Source organism: Gigantopelta aegis, chromosome 4 (genome assembly GCF_016097555.1).
Source record: "Gigantopelta aegis isolate Gae_Host chromosome 4, Gae_host_genome, whole genome shotgun sequence".
In the NCBI taxonomy this organism is placed as follows: Eukaryota; Metazoa; Mollusca; class Gastropoda; order Neomphalida; family Peltospiridae; genus Gigantopelta; species Gigantopelta aegis.
The window spans coordinates 63,673,086-63,692,861 of NC_054702.1; the positions used below are offsets into that span (position 1 = coordinate 63,673,086).

The 19,776-nt window shown below is 36.5% G+C and overlaps 1 long non-coding RNA gene across 2 annotated transcripts in view; it reads right to left on the reverse strand.

Moving 5' to 3' along the window:
* The window catches only part of LOC121370909, a 202,996-nt gene that overhangs the window by 70,676 nt on the left and 112,544 nt on the right, over window positions 1-19,776 (reverse strand). The gene's annotated exons all lie outside the window — the stretch shown is intronic.

Below are 19,776 nucleotides of genomic sequence, written 5' to 3' on the forward strand. Positions count from 1 at the left end.
GTGTATTCAAGGTTTTTAGTTTAATACAATAATACCCCCCCCCCCTCCCCTACTTGAATATGACTTTAAATGTATAAAAAACCACAAGAACTGTGCTAGAAAAGTGCTATTTAATAAAGAAAAAGAAAGGAATATTGTTGACTATGCCTCATAGTAGGTTAGTAGTTGGTGGTTAGTGAGAGAGAAGAGGGCACAGTGGTCTTACACCAGCCCACTGAGTGGCAAGGAAGGAAGGAAATGTTTTATTTAATGATGCACTCAACACATTTTATTTACGGTTATATGGCGTCGGACATATGGTTAAGGACCACACAGATATTGAGAGAGGAAACTGCTGAGTGGGAACCCAGTACCTACCAGCCTTATGTCCAATGCAATGCCTCTTCAGCACATTGTTTAAGTTTCAAACATGACTTCTGTGATTACAGAGTATAGAGAAGAAATCTGATACTGCCACATAGGCTATTCTTTCTTTCTGCTTAACATCAAGGAATATTTTGTTATGCACCTTTCCTTCATTGACAGAATGTGCAGTACTGGATGAAACTAGTTACACAGTGCTGAATCAAACAGGCTGTTTTCGGGTTATAATAAAACATGTTTAAATAATTAAGTCTAGTTTACATACATTTCTGGGTCAAATTAATGCAGATTTTGTTAAAGAGCATTGTTAAAACCCCCCAGACCAAAACCCATTAAGCCCTATAGGAATATTAATTTTTGTTTAACAATGCCATAGTAGATATTAAATATTTGATGTATAACATATGAAGAGTTTAGGAGCAAAAAGCGATATATCCATTTTTCATTTTCAGTAAAAGTGATTTTTTTAATTGATGTATATCACGTTTTGATATAAAAAAAACCCCGGGATTTACCCAATACAATTTCATAAGGATCAATCATGTTTGCAGCAAATCAGTGGGCCTACGATTAGCCCTTACAGACATACAATAATAAAACTAGAAAGAAAATGGTTTATATCACGTTTTGCGCCTGAACTCTTCATATATTTATTTACATTATAGCTGTGAGAGTGGGATTGAGGGAGTGAGAGAGAAAAAGAGGAAGAAGACACAGAGAGAGAGAGAGATGAGAGAGAGAGAGAGAGAGAGAGAGAGAGAGAGAGAGAGAGAGAGAGAGGTAGAAGACAATGAGAGAGAGAGAGAAAGAGGAAGAAGACACAGAGAGAGAGAGAGAGAGAGAGAGAGAGAGAGAGAGAGAGAGAGAGAGAGAGAAAGAGGAAGAAGACAGAGAGAGAGTATGAATGAATGAATGAATGAATGAATATTTAACGACACCCCAGCACGAAAAATATATCGGCTATTAGGTGTCAAAATATGGTAATGGAAACAAACAAGGTGATGATCAACATCAACAGAAAAATTCAAGATATAAATCAAAACAGTGTAAAGAACTGTGCAAAAATACAAATACAAATATCACAGATAAGATACTGACTTTTACTCTAAACTTCAATTTGTGCTGTAATGACCATTCTCAGAGAATGTTACACCCCTGCACTACGGTGAGTTCACGGCGCAGGGGGGAGAGAGAGAGAGAGAGAGAGAGAGAGAGAGAGAGAGAGAGAGAGAGAGAGAGAGAGAGAGAGAGAGAGAGAGAGAGAGAGAGAGAGAGAGAGAGAGAGAAAGAAAGAAAGAGAAAGGAGAGAGATAGACAGACAGAGAGAGAGAGAGAGCAGCAAGGGAACTTTTATATGAACTTATACATGGGCAAGACAGGACATACCCTGGACTTTGACATACCAGTCATGGGGTACTGGTCGGGTCAGGAAAAAGACATATGTCTACTGAAGGTAATAGATTCCATGATTCACTGCCCATCAGTTTAGTGCTCTTCCACTGAGCTATATCTCACTCCTGCTGTTCAAATACCTACTCCATTCGTAACGGCAGGCTTTCTCTCCACCACTAATTAAAACAAAATTCTCAGACACAAAACCCAGGCAGCTGTATGCCCAGGATTGAGCACCTGAACCTTGGTTGAATACAAAAATGAAAATAAATTAACCTTCTTGTTGTACAATCTGTTGTACAATCTATCATAAACCTTGAAATTATCTGATTATAAATCCAGAAATAATTTGACTATATATCTATTGTACAGCCCATGATAAACTTTAACATCTTCTGACTATATAAACCTATTATACAGTTTATGATAAACCTTAACATTATCTGACTATAAATTTATTGTACAGCCCATGATAAACCTTGAAATCATCTGACTATAAATCTATTATACAGTCTATGATAAACCTTGAAATCTATAAATCTGGCAGTCATAGATGTTTTTGTTTTAACATATTAAACTCATTGGACTCCAAGAATATCACAGATGACTCAAGAGGTGTTTTTGCTATGTATACCACATGCTAATGAAAACATACTTTTTTCCTTCTAAATAACATAGTTTAACTGTAAAAGCATAGCTTTATGGCTTGGATTAACATTTACAAAAGAATTGAAGTAAAACATCCATCAACTACATGCAATCAAAGCTAAACTGACTGTATGAAGATAACACAGACAGATAAGGAATGCTATCGGGGAGGATCACTAATATTTTGTTTTATTATTTCTCATTTCAGATCAGAATGGGCCATATGTCACACCAGTGTTAGTGAACATATAGATATATATTAGTATTGTAAGCCCGTCAAATACAGTAGAACAATTGGGTCAGTGGCAAAGAATTCCTCGGACGAGACGCAGCCCAGTGGTAAAGTGCTTGCTTGATGTGTGGTCGAGTGTGGGATCGATCCTCGTTGATGGGCCCATTGAGCTATTTCTCATTCCAGTCAGATCACCATGACTGGTACATCAAAATATGTGGTATGTGCTATCCTATCTGTGGGATGGTGCATGTAAAACATTCCAATGCTACAAATGGAAAAAATTTAGCAGGTTTCCTCTCTAAGACCATGTGTCAAAATGACCAAATGTTTCACATCCAATAGCTGATGATTAATAAATGAATGTGCTCTAGTGGTGTCATTAAACAAAACAAAATTTAAACTTTTAAGAATTCCTTAGACAGGGGCTTAAGGACTAGTGAAGTAATCCTGGTTCTCTGGGCTAAACTTCAATAAAAAAAAGTTCAGTATTTTCAATCACTAAAAACACACTTGTTGTTTGTAATGAAAACATCATGAATAGTATGATAATTCATTGACATAAAAAGGCTTTAAAAGACATTTTTAAAGAACAAAGAAAATAACTGTCATTGTTTAGAATAAATTTGTCATGCTTTGAAGAACGTGCAGGTCAATATTCATACAGTGTTAATTTCGTAAAACTTTCATCCATGTTTTGGTTTTGAAGTTTAAACTTTTGACATCCATGACCAATTGTGGAAGTTTTCTAGGCAATAAAACAAGTGCTAGGCATGTTACTGCATGTTAACATGGCAGTGTGGACGCTGGACCAAGTTCAAGGAAAGCCGTTCATGTAACAGAACACCAGTTCTAACTGATCACCAATGCTGGGTGGAGATTCCTTTACAACAAACATACATACATAAATACAGATGAACCTACTAAACAGATGTCTTTAACAACATTAAGACTATTAAGAATTACATTATATTTTTGGACAGGGGAGAGGGAGGAGGACAGAACACCAGTTATAATTGATCACTGATGCTGGGTGAAGATTCCTTTAACATACACTCATAAATACATGCACAGACGGACCTTACTAAACAGACGTCTTGAAAACACCTGAATCTGTTCAACAATTATGTTATATTTTTGGATGGAGGATGGGAAGGGAGGAGGGGGAGGGGGTGTCATGGGATGCATTAAAAATGTTATGAAAGAGGGGAGATGGTGTTTGTTAAGAATTAAAAAATGCTTTTAAAACCATATGTTGTTTTATTAACAAATTAAATACAGAGCATCATGGCCAATACATATACCTATGAAACATAAGAATTCCACAGAATTAAATATGTCGTCTACCCTGAACCGGTCTCGGTGGTGTTGTGGTTAAGCCTTCAGACATAAGGCTGGTAGGCACAAGGTTTGCAGCCCAGTACTGGCTCCCACCCAGAGCGAGTTTTAGTAACTCAATGTAAGACCAATACACCCTCCTTCCTCCCTCCCTCCCTCCCCCCTCCCCCCCCCCCCTCTCTCTCTCTCTCTCACTAACTCTCTCTCTCTCTCTCACTAACCATTAACAACTAACCCACTGTCCTGGACAGACAGCCCAAATAGCTGAGGTGTGTGCCCAGGACAGCATGTTTGAACCTTAATTGGATATAAGCACAAAAATAAGTTGAAATGAAAATCTACCTTGAAATGATTTCGTATTACTCATTGTTGGATGTTCATCTTGAAGTGTATTTGGGAAATTATAAAATTCATTACATTAAATGTTTATAAAAATAAATTTGTGATGTAAAATTCATGATTAATTTAGATAATTTAAAAAAATGCTGATCTAGGGCTTATTGTTCATGAAAAACAAAGATGTGAAAACATAAACATTAAGTTAAATAGGTCTTAAACTGACACCATTTCAATTGTGGTCATCATCGTTGGAAAAATAATATATATATCTCGTCTTTCTAGTTTGTCAACATAAAAACAATAACTACGTTTTCTCCATATTTCGTGTCAGATGATTCAACATCAGAGAAGATAGAACAGCCTGTTGTGTATACAGATCCTACAAAAACATTGTCTTTCTACCACTTCATTTTCCAACTTATTTTTGTGCTGTACTGGGCACACACCTCAGCTACCTGGGCTGTCTGTCCAGGACAGTGGGTTAGTTGTTAGTTGTCAATGGTTAGTGAGAGAGAAGAGGGTGTAGTGGTCTTACACCTACACATTGAGTCGTTAAAACTCACTCTGGGTGGGAATCGGTACCGTGCTGTTAACCCAGTACCTACCAGCCTTATGTCCGATGGCTTAATCACGACACCATCGAGGCGGGTGTCTTTCCACCAGTCACATTCATGGTAATGTACACATTCTCTTTACACTAAACTTAATCATATGGTACCATACATGTTCATTTGTGTATGTCCAGAAGTAAAAAAAAACACACAACAAACAACAACAAAAAAAACAAAACAAATAAATCGACAAATATATTAATTAAATCCTCATTATATCTTATCATTCATACTTCCCTCTGGCCAAGTTTAAAAATAAATAAAACATCAATACTTAATAGTAATTACCTATAATGGGACTGTGGTAAGGTGTTAACAAAACAGCCATGCTCTAATTGTTACTGCTGATAGTATGCGGAAATGATCACATGCTCAGCTGCTCTCACACATTACATCTCTAACTGAGTCTCTTTGATGGTGTAAATTACTCAGATTTAGATTAATTTGAAAATCCCATATATATATATATATATATAATATATATATATATATATATATATATATATATACTGAACAAAATAAGAAACTTCCGCTAACTTTGCTTGAACATAACTTGATGAAAACAAACCGGGGGAATAATTGTTATATATGCGTTTAAAGAGTGTTCCATGGTGCATCATTTGGTGCAAAAATCATGGCCATAGGTTAACAGAAACTGGGAGAAATTTTGACCAAGTGTGGTAGGGGTTGAAACCCCCCCCCCCCCCCCCCCCCCCCCCCCCACACCCACTTAATAACGGGTATGACCACCTCTTGAATTGACCACTGCAGTGCATCGCAGGTGCATAGAATTGACTAAAGTGTTGATTTCTGCCTGTGGAATATTGTTCCATTCCTGAATGAGCGCTTGACGAAGTTCGTTGACGTTAGCGGGTGGGTTGGGACGACGCCTCAATCGTCTGTCCAGACTATCCCAGACATGCTCGATGGGGTTCAGATCAGGACTTTTAGCGGGCCAGTCATCAATCAAATCAATGTTACTTGTCCTAAGAAAATTTACAGTGTCTCTAGCTGTATGAGAGGTGGCATTATCATGCTGAAAAATCGAGATGTTGGCGTTGTTATGGAACAGAGGAATGACGTGATGAGCGAGAATGTCATCGCGGTAACGTTGAGCATTTAAATTGCCATCAATGACGACTAGTGGTGAATGATAACCATGAGCAATGGCAGCCCAGACCATGACACAACCCCCACCCCCGAAACAATCTCGTTCAAGAACACAACAGTCAGCATAGCGTTCATTTCTCCTATGGTAGACGCGCACCCTGCCATCACCACGTTGTAAAGAAAATCTGGATTCATCCGAAAAAAGAACGGTATTCCAGTGTCGCCGTATCCAATGAGTGTGTACACATGCCCAATTAAGACGATTTAGACGATGAAGTTGCGTTAAAACGCATCCGACGTAAGGACGTCGTGCATGTAAACCGTTCTCCTGCAGACAATTACGAACAGTTTGCCCGCTGATTCGGTTATTATGAAGCCCAGGTGTGTTAGCAGCAGTGGCAGTGGCAGTTTGGAAAGAAAGAAAGAAAGAAAGAAATGTTTTATTTAACGACGCACTCAACACATTTTATTTACGGTTATATGGCGTCAGACATATGGTTAAGGACCACACAAATTTTGAGAGGAAACCCGCTGTCGCCACTACATGGGCTACTCTTCAGATTAGCAGCAAGGGATCTTTTATTTGCACTTCCCACAGGCAGGATAGCACAAACCATGGCCTTTGTTGAACCAGTTATGGATCACTGGTCGGTGCAAGTGGTTTACACCTGCCCACTGAGCCTTGCGGAGCACTCACTCAGGGTTTGGAGTCGGTATCTGGATTAAAAATCCCATGCCTCAACTGGGATCCGAACCCAGAACCAGTATGGCCTGCCTACCACCGCCTGATATATGTTAATGCACAGTGTAAAATAAGGCCTGTCACTCCACGCTTGACGCCACCGTTACAAAAGGCCGTAACATATACTCAACAACATTAATCAAGTGCCGGTCAGTGGCAGTTTGGAATCGATTGCGCAAATGCGTGTTCATGATATAGCGGTCTTGACCACGCGTTGTAACACGCGGACGTCCACGACGTGGGAAGTTGTTGGTACTTCCTGTTGTTCGAAATCTTACGCGAAGATACGAATCTTACGCGAAGATTTCGTATCGCTCGACTAGAACTCCCAACATGCCTTGCAACGTCTTCTGTCGACATGCCAGCATCAAGCATGCCAATCGCCCGTTCGTGTAAATTATTGGGTATTCTTGGCATACTAAAAATGCTACAACGTAAAAAACATTAATTTTTTTAGAACATTTTGAAGCGTTTTCGTTCACTTGACAACAATGTCAGTAAGACAAGTAAAACAAATTGACCAAATACTACATGGGACATGTCGAACCATGCATGCACGTGCAAATTGAATTTCACGTTGTCGATGATTAACAGTGCAAAAATAATCGATAAAATTCATGAATCCTGATAATACAGCTCATGGCTAATACTACCTATATAATTTCATTACACAATGAATTCTTTAACACAACAAATACTATATGTACAAATCGGAAGTTTCTTTTTTTGTTCAGTATATATATATATATATATATATATATATATATATATATATATATATATATACACACACACACACACACACACACACACACACAATATATTTCTATGTCCATGAGATCTGCCAGGTGTACAAGTGGTGCAGCTGAACTCCAATAGTCGCACTGACACAGAGCTGCTAGGTATGAAGTTAATAACTCCATTGTCTCATCCACCTGTGTCAGTTAGTGCAAGGACATAAAAATGAGCTGCAAGTAATATCAGGTACCTGTGATACCAGAGATACAAACAATAATTGTGTTAAATATTACACAAGCTGTTCGGTCTCATAATGCAGGTCACCAAATATGTGTTCTATAAAGTAGCACTTTTGAATGCAATAAATGTAACACACTTGAATACAATAAGGTATCACATTTGAATACAATAAAAGTAACATACTTGAATACAATATGGTAGCATATTTCAATACAATAAATGTAACACACTTGACTACAATAAGGTAGCACATTTGAATATAATAAATGTAACACACTTGAATACAATAAGGTAGTACCCTTGAATAAATTATTCATGTTTAAAGACACTCAAACATGATGTACCACACTTGAATATTATATGGTAGTACCATTAAATTCTACAATGTACCACACTTGAATATTACAAAATAGTACACTTGAATACTACAAATTAATACATTTGAATACTATAAATAACACACATGAATATTACAAATAGCACACTTGAACACAATAAGATAGCACACTTGGATACAATAACATGATAGTAACACACATGGATACCATAAGGTATAATTGGATATAATAAGGTGGCCCACTTGAATACTACAAGTTCTGTATATGAGATAGCACATTTAAACACTCCTGGAATAATTTTAAATTCAGTGCACATGTCACACCATGTCATCTATTTAAAACGTAATAGCCAAGTTCACACTACACACACACACACACACACACACACACGATATATATATATACAGTGGACATTAAGGGCCAAATTTACAAAGCCTGTTTTTGTCTTACAAGCATGTATCTACATATGGGGCGGGATGTAGCCCAGTGGTACAGCGTTCACTTGATGAGTGGTTGGTCTGGGATCGATCCCTGTTGATGGGCCCATTGGGCTATGTCTCGTTCCAGCCAGTGCAACACAACTGGTATATCAAAGGCCGTGGTACGTGTTATCCTATCTGTGGGATGGTGCATATAAAAGATCCCTTGCTGCTAATCGAAAAGAATAGCCCATGAAGTGGCGACATCAGGTTTCCTCTATCAATATGTGTGGTCCTTAACCATATGTCCAATGCCATATAACCGTAAATAAAATGTGTTGAGTGCATCGTTAAATAAAACATTAAAATAAAAAAAGAAAGAAATGTTTTATTTAATGATGCACTCAACACATTTTATTTAATGATGCACTCAACACATTTTATTTACGGTTATATGGCGTCAGACATATGGTTAAGGACCACACAGATTTTGAGAGGAAACCCGCTGTCGCCACTTCCTGGGCTACTCTTCCAATTAGCAGCAAGTGATCTTTTATTTGCACTTCCCACAGGCAGGATAGCACAAACCATGGCCTTTGTTGAACCAGTTATGGATCACTGGTCGGTGCAAGTGGTTGACACCTACCCATTGAGCCTTGCGGAGCATCACTCAGTGTTTGGAGTTGGTATCTGGATAAAAAAAAAACATGCCTCGACTGGGATCCGAACCCAGTACCTACCAGCCTGTTGACCGATGGCCTAACCACGATGCCACTGAGGCCGGTCACATTAAAATAAAGTATCTACATACATTTACAATGCTTAAACACCCGTGTTGAATAACAACAAAAATTTGGCCCTAATGCAACACTATACTGTAATACTGGTTCTGATTTAGCTGTAAATTTGGCCCTAATGCAACACTATACTGTAATACTGGTTCTGATTTAGCTGTAAATTTGGCCCTAATGCAACACTATACTGTAATACTGGTTCTGATTTAGCTGTAAATTTGGCCCTAATGCAACACTATACTGTAATACTGGTTCTGATTTAGCTGTAAATTTGGCCCTAATGCAACACTATACTGTAATACTGGTTCTGATTTAGTTGTAAATTTGCTCCACCATGGAGCATCCATCTAACATTGGAATATAATGCGAAGCAGCACAATGATGGATAAAAAATGACTGATCAATCTCGACAGTACTAGGTTGATGGATATGCTCCTCAGCAAACAATGTCAGAAATAATTTACACTTAACACAGTGTGAATGATGGTAAATGTGGTATTTATGGCAAATGTGTGAATAATGCAAGGAGTTGCACATATCTAATAGGTATTTGTTTGGCATTTTAAGGTTTAGTATGACATAAAAAGATTGAAAACTAGCTGATTAAATAAAACACTACTTTTTAATGGGATATTAAATGTTAAATGCAAAACAAACTACATAATCACTTTTCAAAATTTATGTTTAAATATTTCATGTACCTGAAATTTAGAGCAATCTTAATTTGTAACTATTTTCTTATTACGATTAACAGTAATAACAATGACAATACATTTTCAATTACATGTATTTAATATTCAAAATAAATCCCCAAATTTGAATAAGAACTCCACCTTGTTTTATTTTTTATAATGAATTCCACTTTTTAAAATCATACTAATGCTAATAACCAGACATGCTGCCAAACAGTATAAAATCATACTAATGCTAATAACCAGACATGCTGCCAAACAGTATAAAATCATACTAATGCTAATAACCAGACATGCTGCCAAACAGTATAAAATCATACTAATGCTAATAACCAGACATGCTGCCAAACAGTATAAAATCATACTAATGCTAATAACCAGACATGCTGCCAAACAGTATAAAATCATACTAATGCTAATAACCAGACATGCTGCCAAACAGTATAAAATCATACTAATGCTAATAACCAGACATGCTGCCAAACAGTATAAAATCATACTAATGCTAATAACCAGACATGCTGCCAAACAGTATAAAATGTCTTTAAATACAAAGTCTTCAGAGGAAACCCACAACATTTTTCCATTAGCAGTAAGGAATATTTTAAGTGCACTTCCACCACTGACAGGGCAGTACATACCATGGCCTTTGATATACCAGTCATGGAACATTGGTTGGGATAGAAAAACAACGTAATAAGTCCACTGAGGAGATTCGATCTCAAGACCCAAGCACCTCAGGGAGGCAGCAGGATTTAGATCAGTCGGATTAGCGCTCGCCTTAGGTGCTTGCGTCACAGTATTGAACCACGTCGGTAGATCCATTCAACTGACTGGGTTTTGTTTTCTCATTCCAACCAGTGTACTACAACTGGGAAAAGGCCATTGTATGTGATTTCCTATCTGTAAGAAAGTGCATATAAAAGATCTTTGCTGCATTAGCAAAAATGTAGCAGGTTTCCTCTGATGACTATGTATCAGAATTACCAAATGTTTGACATCCAATAGCCGACGATTAATTGATCAATGTGCTCTAGTGGTCTTGTTAAACAAAAAAAAATTAACTTTGAAATGACACTCCATAAAGCACTGAATTCCTAGGGTAGTGGCAGTCCTCCTAATACCAGCACCTGATAGTGGATCATGGAAGCAAGCACGACTTTGTCTAAAACATCATTTTCACTCAGCTTTGTGCAGAGATATGATTTTGATCACTGAATATATTTTTGTCATACATATGGAATAAATAAGCAACATGAGACAATAAAAAGAGAGAGAGAACATTTCTGCCAGTCTGAGAACACTTGGCGCTTCATTACTGTTGATAACACAAGTTAGCTGTTAATAGCAGTGAGTGTGGCTGTAACTATCGGCTAATAAATGGGTGAAGATGTCATTCTGTGTGTGATTGTGTCCAGTTATCTATTCATCAGCATCTGCTTAACACTATCAGACTCAATCTTCTGTCAATTCAGACAGTCAACAGTTCAAAACCATATTATCATGTTTTGATGTGACCAAAAACAAAATTACGAGAGAGAAAAAAAGAAGATGTTTGAATACTAGTTAATTGAAGGGTATTGCAGAAGAGGCAAATAAAAATGTGTCAGTCTTCATCAAAATACAGAGACAGAGAGAAAGAGAAAGAGAAAGAGAAAGAGAAAGACAGAGACAGAGACAGAGACAGAGACAGAGACAGAGAGCACACCGGTGACCATTTATATAACTATGATGATCTATTGTATGACATACTTTTGTATTTAAAATAATCCATCCAAACATAGGGTGTTGGATAAAACACCAAATCAAAAAAAAAATTCTAGTATCTAGTAGAACAGAATAAAAGAAAAATGAATGCTTATTATTATAACAGTTTTTACAAGAGCCATTTATGAATGAAATTACTCAATGAAAGACAATTCAAACTGTTGTATAGTCTTGGTGGAAAAACATTTATGACACTTCAAAGGAAAGGAAAAAATATTTGTTTACCAACATTTCAGCACATTTTAAACTATGGTTATTTGGTTATTGGAACAGTTTGTCCAGAGATATAGAGGAAAATCTGCTTCCACCACATAGGCTACTCCTACCAAATATGCAGCAAGGAATCTTTTATATGTACTTTCCCACACACCGTGACCGTTATATTTTAGGGAGGGGCCCTAAAGCAAAGAGCACATGAGCTAACCCATGAAAAGAACACCACAATAAAGGTGTAGCATTCATGAAATGAAAATTGTAAATAAATTGTAAAAAAAAAGAGAGGCAGTTAAATAGTTTAGTCAATCCCATTGAATGTGCCCTTAGTCCATCAAGGGTGGTAGATCAGATCAAATTTCTCTAGAATTGAAAATGACACTATGCTATCAAGGTCAAAAGGAACATTTCAAAGCTGTTTGCATTAAATTTTAATGAATAAATGAATAATGTTTAATGACACCTCAGCAGGAAAAACTAATTAGTTATTTGGTATCACTCTTGTTATATGAGCACACATTGATTTTAATGAAATTTCTAGAACATTTGCCTGTTTATTCTCCATAGTTTTGAATTCCTGGGTATCACTTTTGCTATACAAACACAGACTGATTTTAATGAAATGTCTATAACATTCGTTTGCTTATTCTCTGTAGTTCTGAATTCTTGGGTCTCACTCTTGTTATATGAGCACACATTGATAATAATGAAATTCCTATAACATTTTGCTTGCTTATTCTCTATAGCTCTGAATTCCAAAATAGCAAATGCAACCATTAACACCATACAAATTATACACAAAGTTTAATCAGTAAATCTCTTTTTAATTTTTAATTTATCAATAAATAAATAAATAAATCTATTTTTGCCATATCTTGAATGAATGAAAATTCATGACTAATAATTTGGAATTGGTGATGAGCCACTGGACTGTGCGAGATGTGAGATTCTCCATGCCGAAGTAATTCTGAATGGATCTCTGCTGACATGGCAGGACTGGCACCAGGCCAAAGTGATTACCTGTAGTGGCTTTGGTTGCACAGTGTTGCCCAACTGTGGAACATCTGCCGATCCAAACTATGCATGGCTTGGGTCAAGGTTGTACTCAAGTATTTTACAGGTGTAAGCTATATTCTTGGCATAGGAATTAGTAAAATGTTTTAAAACGGTTTCTCTAAGACTACGTGATTCGGTTTTTTTTGTTTTGTTTTTTAAATTTACTTACAAAGTTCATTTCGTATTCTTTGACTGTTTATCTTTAAAGAGACCAAAATGCCTTTGACATTTTCATATACAGTAATGCAAGGTGATATATATATATATATATATATATATATATATATTTTAAGAGTATTTACTTACAAAATTAATTTCATATTTTTTTAATGTTTATGAATTATCTGAAAACTGACCAAAATGGCTTTGACATTTTTATATATAGTACTGCAAGGTCATATCTGAATTGACAATTATATTCTCACTGTGAATGACTTTGTAAACTATAGCAGTCAGCAGTTAATAGGTTCTAATATGTAGTAAGTCTGAAAGCCACAAAACAATATTTGCAGTTAGATGAACATTAATACATGTATAAGAATAAGGGCATTGAAATAGAAGGCAAGATGATATATGTAAGTGAAAACGAACAAGGTATATGCACATCCTAATTTTGAACTTTGAAAGGCCAGTAACTGGATTTCTATTGGGGATGAAGACAGAAGGCACACAAGCATTCTAAAACATTAGTAGTATACCTTCCTTGGTTGCCTCCCAAAAATCAGACTATTCCATTATTTACTACATGTATTATTCAAGGTAAAAGGAAGGTCATTAGTAATGCACTCAACTGTGTCTTGTGTTGTTTTAAGGCATCAGCATTGTGGGACGTCTGACTTTTGGGAGGACACACCCTCCTTCATTTTTTCACAAAAATAGTGGTCTCACTAGACTTTTCTTCCAAAATTATCTTATTTTACTAAATGATTAAAATCTTAAAGGTTAAACAAACCTATAAAAGTACTGATCACTTGAATTTAATATAGTAAATATGGAATCAAAATAAACTATTGAAATCTTCCCATTTAAAACAAAAATGCATATCAACAAAACACTGCTGCTAACTGGAAGGAATAGCTGGTGTGGCTGCAGCAGTTTCTTCTCTCTTTCTATAAACTACCTGGCACAATCACTGTAGGTCCAACACCTAATAGCTGCTGATCAAACAATGTTCTGAGGTGTCATTAAACAAACATTCCTCTTCCAAAGAAATATACCAGCCTCAGTGGTGCAGTGGTTAAGCCATCTTCTCTTTCACTAACCACTAACAACTAACCCACTGTCCTGGACAGACAGCCTAGATAGCTGAGGTGTGTGCCCAGGACAGCGTGCTTGAACCTTAATTGGATATAAGCATGAAAATAAGTTAAAATGAAATCCAAAGATATCTGCATTTGTCTATTGCCTCCATGTGTGTGTGCAGTAGAAGTCAGCAAATGCAGAAGCAGGGAGGGGTGCTGGGCCAAATGGTCCAGTTTGTTTATGAAGGCTGTTAACAGCAACACCTGGTACTCCTGACCAGGGCCCATGCTGAGAGAACAACATCAAATGTTAACAGCTATTTGCATGCCATGATCCAGGCAGCAAATAAAGACAGGCCACAATAAATCATAATTTGCTGTGCTCATTTTTTTTCTCCACAAAATGCACCAAGTGTACACAAACAATAAATTGGAGAGAGAGGCTCTCGTCATTCCTGTGCCAGAATCCAGAACTAAATGCTGCCCATTACGAATGCCGAACATCCGAGTGGGTACAGGTGTGGCATTTTCCACCAACCCGCTATTGGTCATGGCAGAAGGTAACTGCAGAATGACTTGCACGATTAACCCGTTCAGTGAGGAATGTCAGTCCAATGAGGTGAAAAATGGAACAGTAAGAGATATGGCTCAGAGAAGATTATTTCTCTCATACCTATATTTAATATTATATCAGGCATCCACAAACTGCATTGATGAGTGTTTCATTTGTGTATTGGTTATGCCATTTTCTAGTTTAACAGATTTACTTTTTGTATAAAGATTCACTTCAAGCAATGCATCTTTTATTTTGTTTTTCAATTAAAAAGAAAGGTTAACTTGTGCAAGTCAAAATAGATTATGCAAATGTTTTAGGAAAAAACCCTTTTCAAATTATGATCCAACGTCATATAATTGTAAATGAAATGTGTTGAGTGCATCGTTAAATAAAACATTTCCTTCCTTTTCAAATTATGCAAATTTTGACTTTGCTAAGATTTGATATCATATGCATGATACAAACAGTCCATGTTATAATAAAATGGCAAATAAAAAGGTTACTTTTTCAACTTAGTTTTTTGGTGTCTTGTGTTTATCATTAGTGTATTATTTAAGAAATGAAGTACAAGCAATCAATCATATGCAGTCATTTGGGATATAAAAAGAACATTCTCAGTGTTTTATATTGCACATTAATGACAATGACCGATTCATTTAATCACCTTTTACTGTGTGTATCACATTTATTGATATTATAATGCTGAAGGTGCTTACTCAAAGTTGCATAATGGCAGCCTCCTGCCACAATGACTTATTAACTTTTGCCTTGAAATATAATCATTATACCTTCAACTATTTATACCCATCAAAAATTACAACTCAATAATTTAATTTACTTATAGAAAAATTTTATTAGAAAATCTTAAGTAGATGACCGACAGAATTGGGCATGTTCTGTTGAGGCAAACAGTCGATAAAGTTATGCCAGGCAGATGTTACCAACAAGTTTGCTGTCTTTGTGCAACTCGTCGGTCTCTGACAGCCTGATCCAATTAATTTGTCAGATTTTGTGGATTTGTCAATGTAATAAAACTTGATACAATGTGATGTCAGGAATCTAGACATAATAAATGAACTCTGTTTGTAGTACAATTTTGACATTCCTAAGTTTTTTTATGCACAGCTTATGCATGGGATTGCTTAATTTATTGTTAGTTTATTACTTTTTTACTCTTTTTTTTAATTTGTAAAATATGGCATTTGTAACTGTGAAGTAGCACCTTCACAATCACCGGTATTAGGAGGTTTAGAGATGAAAACAGTCTACTGAAGTTAACAAATTTAATGGTTTTGTTTAACGACACCACTAGAGCACATTGATTAATTAACCATCGACTATCGGGTGTCAAACATTTGATAATTCTGACATTTAGTCTTCAGAGGAAATCTGCTATATTTTTCCATTAGTAGCAAGGGATTTTTTAATATGCACTTCCCACAAACAGGACAGCACATACTATGATCTTTTGATATACCAGTCATGGAGCACTGGTTAGGATGGGGAAGAAACACCTGGAGAATGGGTCCACTCAAACACTGTGTTGTTATTTTGGTGGTGTTTTCATGTTACTGACATCATATATCCATGAATTTTTTTAATTTTTTTTTTAAAGTTCACAATACAGATGTTGACATTTAAACTTAAACACTGTGTCATTATTATGTTGATGTTTTCATGTTATCGATATTATATATGCCTGATTAAAAATTGTTTTGAAATTTCACAATACAGATAGATGTTGACAAATTTAACCTTAAACACTGTGTCTTTATTTTGGTGGCTTTCTCCAGTTATTGACATCATATATCCCCGATTTTTAAATTGCTTTTAAAGTTCACAATACAGATGTTAACATTTAAACTCAAACACTGTGTTATTATTATGCTGATGTTTTCATGTTATTGATATTATATATATATATGCCTGATTAAATTTTTAAAAATAAATTTCACAATACAGATGTTGACAGATTTAACCTTAAACACTGTGTCATTATCTCTGTGGCTTTCTCCAGTTACTGACATCATATATCCCTTGATTTTGAAATCCAGCCACATCTCCCGATACAGATGTTGACAGATTTAAACTGGGACATCGTGTTGTTTTTCTAGTGTCATGTGTAAAGACATACCCACATGGAAGAGTTAAATCACTGCATCACATCTGCTTTTCACTTGTTGTCCCATCAAACACATTCCTTCAAATTGAACTATGTCCCTGCCAACTTGCATGCATACTTGTAACAGCTTGGTCTCTGTCACTGTGCATTCTATACCACAGAAACAACGAAAATATTAATTACAACCATAAATCATTTCATCAAAAGAGCTTTTGTTGTCTTTGGTTTCAAGGGAAGAAGAAGAAGAAAAAAGAAGACAAAAGAATATGTATTGAAGATGTTAGTTCAGCTGTGGACACCAGCATATCTGCTGGATGTGTTGGATTTCATGAAATCTTCATAAAGCAAGCCATCCAAATTTGTGAGCACTCCAGTCAAACCTGGAAATGATTAAGGACACTCCATCACATACACATTGACTATCAACTTTCACATGTCAGCCATATAAATGTAACGTGCAGATAACAATGTGAGAGGAAAAACCTCACTCCTGGATACAGTGCAAGTGACAGTAACAATCTAGGGTGAACGCCAAAAGACTGCATAACAAGAACATGTTTTATTTAACGACGCATTCAACACATTTATTTACGGTTATATGGCGTCAGACATATGGTTAAGGACCACACAGATATAGAGAGGAAACCCACTGTCGACACTTCATGGGCTACTCTTTTCTATTAGCAGCAAAGGATCTTTTATATTCACCATCCCACAGTCTTTAATATGCCAGTCGTGGTGCACTGGCTGGAGCAAGAAATAGCCCAATGAGCCCACTGACAGGGATCGATCCCAGACTGACCGTGCATCAAACGAACGCTTTACCACTGGGCTACGTCCTGCCCCAGACTGTATATCAAATGTAGCACATTTTATTTATTCATGCTCTCCCCAAAAAATATTCATACCTACCCAAATGTTTATGCTCATATATTAACCTAAATCTTTAAAAAAAATACACACAAACACCATTTATGATTAATATAATTATATCATTGTGTACATTTATAAATGCATCCACATTGTTTGATAAACTTCATTAAAAGTAAAGTTTGTTTTATTTAACGACGCCACTAGAGCACATTGATTTTTTATCTTATCATCGGCTATTGGACGTCAAACATATGGTCATTTTGACACTGTTTTGAAGAGGAAACCCGCTGTCGCTAAATAGGCTACTCTTTTTTCGACAGGCAGCAAGGGATCTTTTATTTGCGCTTCCCACAGGCAGGATAACACAAACCATGGCCTTTGTTGAACCAGTTATGGATCACTGGTTGGTGCAAGTGGTTTACACCTACCCATTGAGCCTTGCGGAGCACTCACTCAGGGTTTGGAGTCGGTATCTGGATTAAAAATCCCATGCCTCGACTGGGATCCGAACCCAGTACCTACCAGCCTGTAGACCGATGGCCTGCCACAACGCCACCGAGGCCGATATAAACTTTATTAATTAGTAGTCAGTGCAAATATCTTTAGTTTTGTTAATTATTTGTCCTTTAACTTGCAATGTAATGTATTTTGTATCTGCCATAAAGATCTGCACAAACTGACTATTTTATTTGTGCACTGGTTAAGCAAATGCATTTGGCATAACTGATTTACTATTCATGTACAAATGGTTTATAGTATGGCACTACTTATTATGTTATAATTACATAATTATAGTACTGGTAAGCATGCATTTGTTACCTTTTTTGTGTGTGTGTGTGTGTGTGGGGTTCTTTTTTTAATATTTAAGAACAAACAAACAAAAAGGTAACACAAAAATATGGTTATGCAAACCAAAGGAGGTTATGCAAAATATTTTGGTATAACTTTTTTTCAGGTAATACAGAACCTCGATGGTGTCGTGGCTAAGCCATCAGACATAAGGCTGGTAGGTACAGGGTACCACCCAATGCGAATTTTAATGACTCCATTGGTAGGTGTTAGACCACTACACCCTCTTCTCTCTCACTAACAACTAACAACTAACCCACTGCCAGACAGCCCAGATAGCTGAGGTGCATGCTCAGGACACCGTGCTTGAACTTTAATTGGATATAAGCACTAAAATAAGTTAAAACAAAATGACACTTGGTCTATATATATATATATATATATATATATATATATATATATATATATATATAGAGAGAGAGAGAGAGAGAGAGAGAGAGAGAGAGAGAGAGAGAGAGAGAGAGAGAGAGAGAGAGAGAGAGAGAGAGAGAGAGAGAGAGAGAGAGATATGCCACAAATGTTACTACTATCAAACAGCTTCAAGGGATCTTTGATATAGCAGTCATGGGGCAATGGTTTAAACAGAAAACAATGACTTATCAAGTTCCTGGGCAAAAACACTGTTGTTTATAAAGACGACTCCACTTTAAAGCAGTGGTTCGGTCAGTTTCTTTGATGACCCATGCCCATATCACGTTAATAATTAACTTCTTTTTCACACACAAACAAAATTCTTCTTTACACAAAACCTCCCGCCCCCTCCCATGTTCTTGCGGTTCCAGAATACAAAAGAAATCTCTGGCCACCAACACTCCTAGCAGACTTTTAAAACAATATATTCTACTCGGCTTGGTTAAACAGAAATAATAAATAAACTTATTCCTTTGTTTAGCTTGCAAGTTAATCCCACCTAGATCATGGAGGTTTGCTTTATGTGGACCAGCTGCCTCGGTTTCCTATCAGGTCATCTTCAAAAGTAATGTCTAGGGTCTGCCCCTTTATATATAAATTCCACATGCAGGGACACGTGTCATGTAGTGGGATCTTCCCTGCACACTCCAGCCTCCCTCCAGTTCCTGCTACAGCCAATCACAGAGGTTGCT